At 35.7% G+C, this 14,455-nt stretch overlaps 1 protein-coding gene across 1 annotated transcript in view; it reads left to right on the plus strand.

Annotated features, from left to right (window-relative positions):
- Window positions 1-14,455, plus strand: part of LOC120301238 (complement factor H-like) — a 58,703-nt gene that overhangs the window by 30,306 nt on the left and 13,942 nt on the right. The gene's annotated exons all lie outside the window — the stretch shown is intronic.

The raw sequence follows: 14,455 nt of genomic DNA on the forward strand, positions 1-14,455 counted from the left end.
TAAAAGACGCTTGCTCCTGGGGAGGAAAGCTATGGCAAATCTAGACAGCATACTAAAAAGCAGAGACATCACCCTGCCAACAAAAGTGCGTATAGTCCAGGCCATGGTTTTCCCAGTTGCAATGTATGGCTGTGAAAGTTGGACCATAAGAAAGGCTGAGCGCCAAAGAATTGAGGCCTTTGAACTATGGTGCTGGAGAAGACTCCTGCGAGTCCCTTGGACTGCAAGGCGTTCAAACCGGTCAGTCCTAGAAGAGATCAACCCCGACTGCTCTTTAGAAGGCCAGATCCTGAAGTTGAAACTCAAGTACTTTGGCCACCTAATGAGAAGGAAGGATTCACTGGAGAAGAGCCTAATGTTGGGAAAGATTGAGGGCAATAGAAGAAGGGGACGACAGAGAATGAGATGGCTGGATGGAGTCACTGAAGCAGTAGGTGTGAATTTAAATGGACTCCAGGAGATGGTAGAGGACAGGAAGACCTGGAGGAACATTGTCCATGGGGTCACGACGGGTCGGACACGACTTCGCAATTAACAACAACATTCCTTTTATTTCCTGCGACTCTCGAATTTTGATCAACAAAATTTCCAGAGTTAAAACAAACAGCAACAGTGATAATGGACATCCCTGTCTTGTACCTTTTTCTATTGTAAAAACCTCTGACAAACCTCCATTAACAATAAGTTGTGCCGTTTGTTTTTGATATATAGCACCAAAAGCTTGGGATATTTTTTCTCCAAAATTCATTTCCTCAATTAATCTTAATATAAACTGCCAATTCAATTGATCAAAAGCTTTTTCAGCATCTAAAAATATCAGCCCTGCGGAAATTTGGTTATTCTTATCTAAATATTCTAATAAATTAATAATTTGTCTAACATTATTCTTCATATACCTACCAGTTATAAAACCCAATTGGTCCTTATGTATAAGCTGATGCAAAACTCTCATAAGCCTATTAGCTAAAATTTTTGCAAAAATCTTATAATCTACATTTAAAAGAGATATGGGCCTATAATTCTTCGGTAAAGTGAGATCTTGATCCTCTTTTGGAATCAATGATATAAAAGCTCTACGCCATGACGGAGGAATCTCTGAACCCTGTAGTATATTATTAAAAAGCTCACATAAAGGTTGAATCATCTCTTCTGCCAAGGTTTTATAATAAATGGATGTCAAACCATCTGTACCCGGTGCTTTACCTAATTTTAATTGCTTAATAACTGTCACAATTTCCTCATTGGTGATTAAACCATTAATTTCTTGTTTCTGATCTTCTGTTAATTTAGGGAAGTTGGCCTCACTTAAATAATTATTTATATCTAAAGTTTGTACATTAGTACTCTTATATAATTTTTGATAATATCTGAAAAAGACTTCTTAATCAACTCCTTCTGATAAACTAATTTACCATTATAATTTATTTTATCTATAATTCTCTGTCTCTGTTTCTTTCTTAATTGATAAGCCAACCATCTCCCTGGTTTATTAGCATTGCAAAATGTATTTTGTTTCATAAACAATAAATTAGTTGCGGTTTGATCCGCCATCAACATATTAAATTGTGTTTTTAACAACTTTATAGATTCTTTAACCTTTTCATCTGTAGGATTTAAAATCAAAGACTTTTAATTTAATCTCATCTTCCAGTTCCTTACGTTTCTGAATCTGCTTTTGTCTATAAACATTATTCATTTTTATCAAAATCCCACGCACAAAAGCTTTACCTGCATCCCATACCATTGATATTGAAGTTCCCTTATGCATATTTAAAACAAAGTAATCCTTTAAGTGCTCCTTTAATTGTTGAACATTCTTTTCTTGTTTAAATAAGTTCTCATTCACCCTCCACGATCTCCTCTCCTCTTTTTCATCAGCCAACTCCATCCAAACTGAACTATGATCCGTCAACGACCTAGGAAAATTTTTTACATTCTTTACCCTGAAATATAAGTCAGTTGTAATAAAAAAAAGTCAATTCTTGAGAAGGATTGATGTCTATCTGAAAAGAAGGTGAAGTCTCTCTCCTCTTGGTTACGTTCACGCCATCTCCTCTTGGTTACGTTCACGCCATCTCTCAGCTCCCAGTCCTCTTTCAAATCAAAAAAAGCTTTGGGTAATTTAGCCTGTTTGAAAAAAGTAGAAGATCCTTTTTTATCCCTTTGTGTATCTAAAACACCATTCCAATCTCTTCTAATATCACAGATCTATAGTCCAACGAGCTTAATTTCTGATGTAGCAGTCTATAAAATTGTTCCTGTTGTTGGTTTGGTGCGTACAATCCCACTATAAGTATTTTCTTACCATATAAACCAAGTTCAATCATAACATATCTTCCTTGAGGATCTGATTCTACCAGACTGGTAAGTTTTGTTTAACATAGATAACTACACCCCCTTTTTTCCCAGGAGCAGAAGATACAAAATGAGATCCCAAACGAGAATTGGCTAAGTATTTTTGATCTTTAGGTAAAATATGTGTTTCCTGCAAGCAAATAATATCATTGTTGTGTTGCTTTAAATAATGAAAGATTTTCTTTCTCTTCTGAGGGGAGTTAAGGCCGTTAACATTCCAGGTCAGGAACTTTACCATCTCCCTTAACCAGAAGCCTGGAGAAGACTACCTGAAGGTCTGCCATTGAAGAATGTGTTGCAGAGCTCTTGGGTCTTGCTCCTCCCACCGGCAACGAGACACTTTCTTGAGAAGATTCTTTAACTTCTTTCTTTTGTTGTTCCTTTTCCTTGCGTCTATGTGCAGCACGAGTCATTCTTTGCTCTTTGATCTCTGTTTGTCGAGACCATTCAACCTGTGACTTTCCAGCAACCATCAAATCTAATCCTTCAGACTGCTGTTCCACCTCTTTGCCATCCAAAACTTTCTGAATCATGAGTGAAGATGAGCCTGCTCCCAGGACCGAATTATAAAACTCTTTTGCTTTAGTAACAGTATTAAGTCTGTAGCGTGTCCCCGCATGGCTCAAAACAATACCCATCGGAATCTCCCATCTGAATGGCATCAATCTTGTTTTTAGTTCATTAGCTAAAAAAGCAAAATCTTTTCTATTTCTTAAAATTTTAGATGGGATTTCCTTTAGAATGATGACATCTTGGGCAGCAATCTGGAACCTCTTATTATAAAAGGCTTGTATGATTTCATTACGCAAAGATCTCTTGGCAAAATAAATCACCACATCTCTTGGTAAATTCTTTTGCTTCGCAACCCAAGAGTTAACTCTATAAATTTTTTCCACTTCTCTGCGTAATCCATCTTTATCCCTATTCAAAACAAGAGCAAGATCATTAACCACCATCTCTATCAAATCTTGATTCATATCTTCTTTCAAACCCCTGATTCTCAGGGCATATTCCATTGCCCTGTATTGAGACATAAGAATATCATCTTGTGAAATTTCCATCTTTTTTTCCATATCTTCAAATTTATCTTCCAAGAGATCTACTTTATCTGCAACCTCTTCCACTCTGGAATCAAGCTTTTTGACCACAGAAGCCAATCCTGATAAAGCTGCTACTATATCTTGCCTCAAAATAGTATTATTCTCCTCTAAGAGCTCCTTCATTTCCTTTCTGCTTTCAGATTTATTCTGTTCAAGAAGGTCCTTCATTTCCTCTCTACTTTCAGATTTATTCTGTCCAAGAAGGTCCTTCATTTCCTCTCTGATTTGGGATACAGCATTTCCCATTATATCTTTCATGTCTTGTACAGATAATACTGGCAAAGGAGGAGAAGATGGGGGTGTAACTTTAGGTTGCTGTACTGATTGTGTGGCTTTAGATTGTTGTACTGGTAGAATTGCAGGAGAAGAAGCCACCTTGGAAACTGTAGAAGCTGGTTGCCTCTTTGAAGCCATTTTTAAAAAATCTTATTCTCTCTTTCTTCCTTCTTAAAAAAAAAGTACTAAAATCCTCAAAGTTTGAAAGAAAAAAAAAAGCAAAGGAGAGTGCAAAAAAGCTTCAAAGCCACTAGAGCACTTTCAGAAAAAAAGGAAAAGCTTAAAAGAAAAGAACTATATAGTCCATTACGTTCCGTTTAAATCAATGCTTTCTTTCCGGAAGAAAACAGAAAGAAAACAAAGGCACTTTCAAATCGCCATCTTACTTTCACTCTCCGCACCAGCAAAGACAAAAAAAAAAAAAAAAATCAACATAGACTAAAAGAAAAATGAAACACTACAAGTAAAATCCTTTAAACAGCTCTGTCCACTTTAAAAGTCACTCACCAGAACACTTTAAGCGCGGAGATGGTAGCGGCGTTTCACTTTGTTTCCGAGGAAACAAAAACAGCTGGGAGGCGGAGAGAACACGAACTCCGAGGGAACGCTCTTTCTTCCGCCCCCCAAAAAAACTCCAGGGGGGGTTAAGAGGTTCTACCTCTATTCGTGTAGTGCTCTATCCCTTCCCTTCGCCCGGGAAGGGGATTTCGAGCCGCGGGCCAGCTGATGTCCGCTGTGCTCCGCAGATCTAACGCCGTCCCAGGAGGACGGCTACAATGTAGCCGCCATCATCGTCGCTCACCACCGGAAGTTCGCCTCTATCACTTCTTCTTGATTAGTAAGGATTAGGTCCAGTTTAGCTTTACTTCTAGTTCCCTCCTCTACCTTTGGGATGATAAAGTTGTCAGCTATGTTGGTTAAGAATCTGTTTGATCTCCTACTTACTGCTGAGTATCTCCCAGTTGATATCTGGATAGTTGAAATCTCTCATTACTACTGTAGTATGCTTCCTATATAAGTTTGTTAACTGGTTGGCAAAGAGTCCATCTATTTCTTTATTGGTTGGGTGGCAATGTCACTTTTTTCCCTTTTATATTGATCCATATACATTCTGGATGGATTTTATCTTTGATCACATGCATTTCTGTAGATATATAGTGTTCTCTTACATATAATGCAACTCCACCTCTTCTTTTTGTAGATCTATTTCTTTTGAACAATTTCTATTCATCAATCAGTACACTCCAGTCATGGCTTTCATCCCACCAGGTTTCTGTAATACCAACTATGTCATACCTGGCCTCATGTACTATTGCTTTTAGTTCACTCTGTTTGCTCCCCAAGCTTTGAGCATTTGTATATAAGCATTAAAGACCTTTATGCCTATCCCAGATTCAAATATGTGAACAACCAGTTCTCTGTGTGGATGCCACTTCCAGAAGTCCATTCTGGGCCTGGGTAACAAAAAATTAGCTACCGGTTCTGCTGAAGTGGTGCAAAATGGCTGAATCCTACCACTGGCCTGTCTGTGGGTATGTTTCCTACATCTCCTGATTGTTGTTGGAATTCTTCTTTTTTCTCATCACTTCCTACCTCATTATTTGATTTGTTTTCTTGTGATTTATGAATGTTTTTGGTTCTAGAGATTCTAAAGATTGGTCACTCTTCCCCCTCAATTTTAGCTTAAAGCCCTCCTGATGAGTTGGGCCAGAGTACATTTTTCTTTGTTTTAGTGAGGTGCAGCCCATCCCTTGCCAAGCGTCCTTCACATAGGAAATGCTGTCCATGATTGAGGAAACCAAAGTTTTCTTGGCGACACCAACCCTTTAACCAGTGGTTTATTTCTAGAATTCTTTTTTTCCTCAATGGGGGTTGGCCTTTCATTGGGAGTACTGATGAAAACACTACTTGTGCTCCTAGCTCCTTAATTTTATTGCCTAGTTGCTTTTAATCTCTCAGTATTGTACTCAAGTTCTTTGTTGTGTCATTTGTCCCAATGTGAAGGAGGAGGAAAGGATAGTAATCTGTGAGCCTAATTATTTTGGTTAGGTTCTTGGCCAAATCTTTGATTTTTGCTGCAGAGAGACAAGATATCTCTCTGGTTTGTCCGTCCAGCCTGCAGATGGCTGGTTCTGTTCCTTTGAGGATAGAATCTCCTATTATCAACACTCACCTTCCTTTTTTGGGAGGTGCAGTCTGGGGTGCTTTTCTGTTTCTGTCAGGTGTGTTTCTTGATGTGACTCTTTTAGGGATGTTTGGTGTTGTTTTCTTTACTAGATGTCTGCATATTTTCTTTGAGGGGAGGTTGTGGGTCTGCATATTTCCATCTAGGGGGAGAAACTGATTGCTCAGTTTTAATGGAGCTGTTTCTGGTTGGGTTAGATTGGGCAGTAGGGGTTTGTTAGATGTCTGCTGCTTCTTTCTTTGATTATTGTGTTTCCTTCTATGTGTGACATACCTCCATTTGTCTTCCTCCAAGAGTTTATCAGTAGGGTCAAATCCTCTGGGAGTTATTTGTTCATTATTTGGTTCAGTTTGTGTATAGCTTTCCTGAGTAGGTTGGAGTTTGGCTAAAGTTGCCTCTAAGTGCCTTACTTTTTCCTCTAGTAATTCACACAGTTTACATCTAATGTATGTATAATTTGTGTGTTCTTTGGCCTAAGCACATTCACGGAACATGTATTGCATGCCACAATAGTATCAGTCACCTGTTCCATGAGTTTTTAATACAGAGAGATAGATAGATATTATATTATTTATAATTACAAATCTTTAGTGCTTAGTAAACAACAATATTGTCCAGGTCCACATATTTGACATTAATAATAATAATACAGCTTATAATAATAGTAATAATAATACAAATTGAATTCCTACTCTCTGCTCCATTTTTCTAGCCATTTGTAAAAATTGTCCCATGTTTGGAAATATTCTGTATCTTCTTTCCCTTTCATTTTTAAAGTAAGCCTATCCATTTCTGCACAATCCAAGATTTTCCTGATCATATCTTTTTCCCTTGATATGTCTTCATTTTCCCAATACTGTGCATATGTAATTTTTGCTGCTGTTAATACATGTAATATTAAATATGTACAATACAGTACAGTACTACAGAATAACAAAAAATAATATTTTTAAATACTTACAGAAATAATTCTAGCTCTCTACAGTACTGTAGTCCTCAAGCCCAGCAAGCAGCAGATCTTCCACACAGCTCCAGGAAAACAAAAACAAGTGGTCCTGCCGGCCAGATCTTGTTTGGCCATATGACCAGGTACAAAAAAAAACAACAAAAAAACACTTTCAGCTTCTCATAGGCTCAAACTGGCCCAGGCAAGTCACAGAGTTAAAATGGCCACTGCAGCTGCCAAAACTGAATCCAAGTCACATGGCTACAGAGGCTTGTTTTTGATTGCAATTTTGAATTTCTAATGTAAGTACCCTTTCTGAATAACCTCATTTTTGTGAAATCTTGTTAAATGAATGCTTGTATCTGGGGATTACCTGTATCTGGTCAAACACTGTTTGAACCTTATAAAAACTATGTTTTGGCATCTTTTTTGTGTCTCATTTGCATTTCCAAGTGTGGCCACCAAATTTCTGGTGGTTAGTGCCACGCTGAAGGCGGCTTTTTTCTGAGCCGCCCATCTTGATATGTGTAAGAGCCTGCAGAACAGTGACAATCAGCTGTTTTGTGGCTCAGAACTTTCCTCCCGGGCGAAGGGAGGAAAGCGAGCTTTCTCCACATAGAAGTCGAACTCCTCTGGTCTCTTAGAATTTTTTTTGACAGACGAAGAGTGAGAGCTCCTTCAGAGTCTGGGACAACTCCACATTCTGGGACGCCTTTGTTCTCCGGAACGGGAGAACAGAGCCAGACGCTGCTTCCAGAGCCAGACGCTTTGCTAAATCAAGAGGAATTGTGAGTAAACTGTGAAGCAGATGGAGCGATTCAGGAGAAATAGTATTTTGATTTTAAATTTCAACTTTAACTCAAGAATTAATATCTTCTCCAATTAGTATTTTAACAAATAGGGCGTGGAAGGGAAAAAAGAAAAAAAAGGGAAAAAAGAGGAATTTTGTGCCTTTGAAAACTTTCACTTTCTCTGACTTTTGCAACAAAGTTTCATCAGAGTAATGGGCTTAGCCTATTGAAATTGTTATAGTTTATGTATAGAGGCAAGAATCCTAAGATTGTGAAGTTACAAGGATGGTTTCAAAACGTTTGGTTTCTTCGGTCCCTAAAGCTTCTATTTCCTCTGCATTGACTCAGACTGTCTCTCAGCCTAAGCCAAAGACACCTCCTCCTTCTCCTCCACCTGCAATTTCACTTAAAGATTTGCAAGAAGCTTTAAAAAAGAATGCCTTGGATATTAAAGAGGAGGTAGCTGATCTTTTGGATTGTAAAATGGCTTCAGAGAGGGCTGTTATGGCAGAATTATTGGAGGAAAAAAATAAAGAAATGAGAGAGGACATAATGTTTGCATTTCAAGGTTTAGCTATATTAAGAGAATTGATGATAAAATGGAGGAGGTGACTGAAAACGCAGCAAGATTGGAAAGTAGAGTTGAAGAAGTTGAGAACAAGATAGATATGACACAGGATGAATTAATTATTAAACAGTAAAGAGATATGGAATTTGCACGCGTATCAGAGGGATGAAAGAAAATCAGCAAGAAGATTTAAAGGAGTTAGTTATTAAAGATATGGCTCTTAATCTGGGATGGAGCCTGGAGGAAATTCAGAATGAGATAGAAAAAATCTTCAGAGTTAATTCATGGGTTGCCAGACAAAGAAATGTACCTAGAGATGTGGTTATTTACTTTTCAAGAAGATCTATACATAATGAAATTATACAAGCTTTTTATAAACAGAGGTTCCAAATTGCAGCCCAATATGTTATAATTTTAAAAGAGATTCCTCCAAAAATTTTAAGAAGAAGAAAAGATTTTGCTTTTTTGTCTGAGGAGTTAAAACGTCGTCAAATTCAGTTCAGATGGGAGATTCCAACTGGAATAGTAATGAATTGTGCAGGAACACATTATAGATTAACTACAGTTTCAAAGGCAAAAGAATTTTACAACTCTGTTTTGAAGGCAGGCTCTTCCTCATCTTCACAAGCCAGTAAAATTGAAGAAGAGCATATAATTGGAGGAGCGACCTCATTGATTGTTAGAGAAGTACAAGATCAACCTGCTGCATAGAATTTGGAGATAAAAGAACAAAGGATGACAAGAGCTGCGTATAAATGTAGAGAGAAGCAGCAGAAGACTAATGAAACAATAGAAGGTACTATTACTACAGAGCCTGTGGGAGGAGCAAGATCAAAAAGATCTTCAACAATTGATCTTCAAGCTATGCTTCAGAGGCTTCAGGCCGGCAGGGATGGCAAAGCTCCTGACATGGAATGTTAATGGCTTGAATTCACCGCAGAAAAGGAAAAAGATTTTTCATTATCTGAAACAACATAACAATGATGTAATATGTTTGCGAGAAACTCATATAACTTTAAAGGACTCCAAATATTTGATTAATTCCCGTTTGGGATCACATTTTATGGCTCCAGCTCCAGTTAAAAAAGGGAGTGTTGTAATTTATGTGAAGAAAAATTTATTGGCTGAATTAATAGAATCTGATCCTCAAGGAAGATATGTCTTTATAGATCTACTATTACGAGGCAAGAGATTTCTTATCATTGGACTATATGCCCCTAATCAACAGCAGAAGCAATTTTATAAGTTTTTGCATGGAAAAATAACCCAGTTGGATTATAAATCTGTAATTATGATGGGAGATTGGAATGGAGTTTTGGATTCAAGAAAGGACAAAAAGGGTACTTTTAAAACTTTAACTCAATCTAAATTACCTAAAGCTTTTTTTGATATGAAAGATGAGCTGGAACTCATTGATGTTTGGCGTGAAAGGAATATAAATGACAGAGATTATACTTTCTACTCGGATAGACATCAATCATTTTCAAGGATTGACTTTATTTTAATTACCAATGATCTTTTTTCTAGGGTTAAGAAAGTCAAGATTTTTCCTAGGACATTGTCAGATCATAGCCCTGTGTGGTTGGAGCTATTTGTGGAAGATGGGAATAGAAGATCCTGGATATTGAATGAGAATTTGTTTACTCGGGAGGAGTTTGTACAAAAATGTAAAGAACATTTGAAGGAATTTTTTGTTTTAAATATGAACAAGGGAACTTCAATGCCTATGGTGTGGGATGCCAGTAAAGCTTACATGAGGGGAATTTTGATTCATATAAATAATGCTCTTAGGGGCAAATTGATACAAAAATGTAAAGAATTAGAAGAAGAGATTAAATTAAAAGAAGAGGCTTATGTTTTGAATCCAATGGATAATAGGTTAAAGGCTGCTATAAATATGCTTAGGGCACAATTTAATATGTTGATGGCAGACCAGGTTGCGACAAATTTGCGTTATATCAAACATAATACTTTTTCTAATGCAAATAAGCCTGGGAGGTGGTTAGCTTATCAATTATGCAAGAAACAGAAAGCAAGAATTATAGAGAAAGTAAAATATAAAGGCACTGAGGTTTTTCAATATAATTTGATTAAAAAGAGTTTTTTAGATTTTTATACAAAATTATATGCTAGTGATAATATACAAGTTGCAGAAGTAGAAAAGTATTTACAATCAGTGCATTTTCCTAAACTTTCTAATGAACAACAAAATGTGGTGAATTGTTCAATTACTTCAGAGGAAATTGGTTTAGCTATCAAGCAATTAAAGGTGGGAAAGTCTCCTGGAACAGATGGATTGACGACAATGTATTATAAAATTTTATGTGAGGAGATGATGGAGCCATTAAAGGAGCTTTTTAATAGTATTTTGTTGGGAGCTCAAGTTCCCCCTTCTTGGAGAAGGGCGTTTATATCATTGATCCCAAAGGAAGATCAAGATGTTACTGAGCCTAAGAATTATAGACCTATATCTCTTTTAAATGTAGATTATAAGATTTTTTCAAAAATTTTGGCAAATAGATTAATGCAGGTAATGAAGGATTTGATTCATTGTGACCAATCAGGATTTATAACAGGAAGATGTATGAAATATAATGTAAGACAAATTCTTAATTTAATAGAGTATTTGGATAAGAATAATCAGATTCCTGTGGCCTTTATATTTTTAGATGCTGAGAAAGCTTTTGACCAATTAGATTGGAAATTTCTATTTTCACTGATAGAGAAAATGAATTTTAGAGATAAGTTTTTACATGCTATCAAGGCTATATATTAGCAACAGTCTGCTCAAATTATTATTAATGGGGGATTGACAGAGACTTTTAATATTGAAAAGGGAACAAGACAAGGATGTCAATTATCCCCATTCTTATTTGTTTTAACAATGGAGATTTTGTTAATTCAGATTAGAGAGTCAACGGTAATTAAGGGGATAAAAGTAAACAGGAATGAGTATAAATTGAGAGCTTTTGCAGATGATTTGGTTTTTACTTTAGTACAACCGACTCAAGTAGCTGGTCATTTGTTGGAACTCATATCCCAGTTTGGGAAAGTTTCTGGTTTTAAAATAAATAATAATAAAACTAAAATGCTATCTAAAAATATGTCTAATAAGGAAAATGAAATTTTAGTTAAACTTACAGGTTTTCAGATGGTGAAAAAGGTTAAATATTTGGGAGTATATATAACAGCTTCTAATGGGAAATTATATAAGAATAATTATGAATTATTATGGGCAAAAGTACAAAAGGATTTAAATGACTGGAAAAAGTTGCAATTGTTGTTGTTGGGGAGAATATCAGCGGTAAAAATGAATGTTCTACCAAAGTTTCTTTTTTTGTTTCAAATATTACCTATTTTTAAAAAAGACGCAAACCTGGATGAGTGGCAAAAGGGTATCAATACATTTATTTGGGCTGGGAAAAAAACAAGGGTAAAGTTTAAGATTTTGCAAGATACCCGAGAAAGAGGTGGGCTTAAAGCACCTAATTTGAAATTATATTATGATGCAGCCACCTTAACTCTGATAAGCGATTGGCTTAATTTAACAAATAAAAATATCCTTTTTCTTGAAGGATGGGATTTATTGTATGGTTGGCATGCATATTTGATTTTTAATAAGAAAGTAGATCAGGCTTTTAAATCACATATTTTAAGAAATGCTTTTCTTCGAGTTTGGAAGAAGTATTATTATAGATTAAATTATATACCTATTTGGGGGATTCCTGGACATGTAATTGAGGGAGTTTCTAATGGGAGGAATTTTGATAAAATTTCGTATAAGGAATTATTAATTTGGTCAGGTACTGATTGGCAGTTAAAATCTTTAGATGTACTAAGACAAGAAAATATCTTACAGTCATTGTTTCAATATATACAAATTGTGGATAGGTGGTCTGTAGATAAGAAAGTTGGAATAACATTGGGAGATGAAAATTTGGTAATTCAGATTAAAGATCAGAATCATGCTCATATTAAAAGAATTTAAACTGGACTCGGAAACAGAATTAGTAAAAGATTGTATGATTAAATGGGCCCAGAATATCCAGGAACTGATTTTATTGGATCTATGGGAGACTATTTGGATTAGAAATGTTAAATTTACACAGGCCCAAAATTTGAGGGAAAATTCTTACAAAATGTTTTATAGGTGGCATTTGGATCCTAAAAAACTGTCTTGTATGTATCCTAACTTACAGCCCAAATGTTGGAGGTGTGGTAGTACTGATGCAACTTATTTTCATGTTTGGTGGACCTGTAAGAATGTTAAAGCTTTTTGGATAATGATTTGGTGGAACATTCAAAAGATTTTTAAAAAGAAGATAAAGTTTACTCCTCAATTATTTTTGTTGGGTATTTTTATAGATTTAGATGTTAATGAAACTATTTTAATGTTGAATTTAATAACCGCAGGAAGGTTACTTGTATGTTTATACTGGAAGAAGGATTCATTGCCTACTTTAGAAGAATGGATATTCAAGGTTTCTAATTTAGCAGAAATGGCAAAGATTTCTGCTTATTTAAAGGATCATACACAAGAAAAATATATTAGGGTATGGAGAAGATGGATAGATTATATTCAGAATAAATATGGAACTTTAAAGTTCCATTTATTTTATGATTAAAAATTTTTCTTGAAAGAAATAATAATTATTTATAGAATTCTATAATAAATGATTTATAATAGATTTGTTTACATTATTATGATGTTAAAGTTTAGAAGGAGTTAAGGGTTAAGTATGAATTTGTTTATTGTATAAATTTTTTGTTTTAAAAGTTATAGATTGTGTTTGTTTTGTTTACAATAACCCTGTATTCTGCTCTGGGAAGTGGGGGGAGGTAGAGGGTGGGATTAAGTAGGTTAGATAAACAGAAATATTAATGTATAAAATAGGTAGAGTAATTTAGAGGGAGGTGCTGCTCAGGTATTTCCCCTGAACTGTATCCAAAGAGGGATGAGAGGGGAGGAGGAAGGGATGGAAGAAATAGGATGAAAGGAAGAGATGAGGGGAGAGAGGTGAAGAGAGGAGAGAGGGAGGAGGGAAGGAACGAAGGAAGGTGGAGAGGGCGATACAGTCAGGGGGAGAGATGGACGAGTGACACCTCAGGTTATATGTATGAATTTATTTCAAAGGTATTTTTTATAATGTATTGAATGTATCAAATGTATTGAAAAATGAAAAAAAAAATTCAAAAAAAAAGCAAGTGTGTGGCCACCATGGTACTCAATGCCCTGTTTTTCCAATTCATGTTTATATTGTAGTTTCCCTTCAGAATTTAAAATGTCTCTATGTGTCACAAATTTCTCATATTTGATTAAATTTGAGTGCACAAACGCTTCCATTGTTGAGATCCATCCTGGTATTTTCTTATAGATTTTCACTTTTATCTTTTCCCATATCAAAACAAAGCATTTCTTATATAATGATTTTGAAAGTACTTATGGATTTTATTCTTTCCGTACCATAGAAAAGTCCTTCTAAATATAATAATCTTTTATGTTTAAGAGTTACCCATTCTTTTAACCAAGTTAATGCAGCTGCTTGATAGCTGAATCTGGTAGCCCGAATCCTCCATTTTTTTTCACTTATTGTAACAATTTCAGTCTTATTCTGGCTTTTTGCCTTGCCAAATAAACTTTAAAATCAGTGCATTTAACTCGTAAAAAAAATTCTCTAATTTTATAGGTATTGTTTGGAATAAAAAGTGTAGCTTTGGTAAGATATTCATTTTCACAGTCGCTATTCTTCCCAACATCAATAGTTGCAGGTTTTTCCATTCCAGGTTAGTAGTTCATAGAACATTTCCAAAGGAGAATAGTCAAAAATCAAATTTGTTGACTTCAAAGTAGTTTATAATTGTAATCAATCCTGCAGGAAAAAAAAACCCAAAGAGCTTGGCTTTCTATCTCTGTCTAGGCCAGGGGTCAGCAACCTGAAATACTCAAACAGCTACTTGGACCCATTTCCCACAGAAAAGAAAACACTGGGAGCCGCGACACTTCCAATTTTACACGGGAGAAAACCCGAATAACCAAAGACCTAAACACACACATACACATACACACACACACACATATATTCTGAGGTTTTCGTGGGTGTTTGTATGTAGGTCTTTGGTTATTTGGGTTTTCTCCCGTGTAAAATTGGAAGTGTCTTGGTGACATTTCGACGAAGTCTCATTCATCATCTTCAGGCTGGTGTTTTCAGCTTCGTGCTTCTAGGAGCAATGTGT

This window comes from Crotalus tigris, unplaced genomic scaffold (genome assembly GCF_016545835.1).
Source record: "Crotalus tigris isolate CLP2741 ecotype Arizona unplaced genomic scaffold, ASM1654583v1 scf7180000024372.1857965, whole genome shotgun sequence".
Classification (NCBI taxonomy): domain Eukaryota; kingdom Metazoa; phylum Chordata; class Lepidosauria; order Squamata; family Viperidae; genus Crotalus; species Crotalus tigris.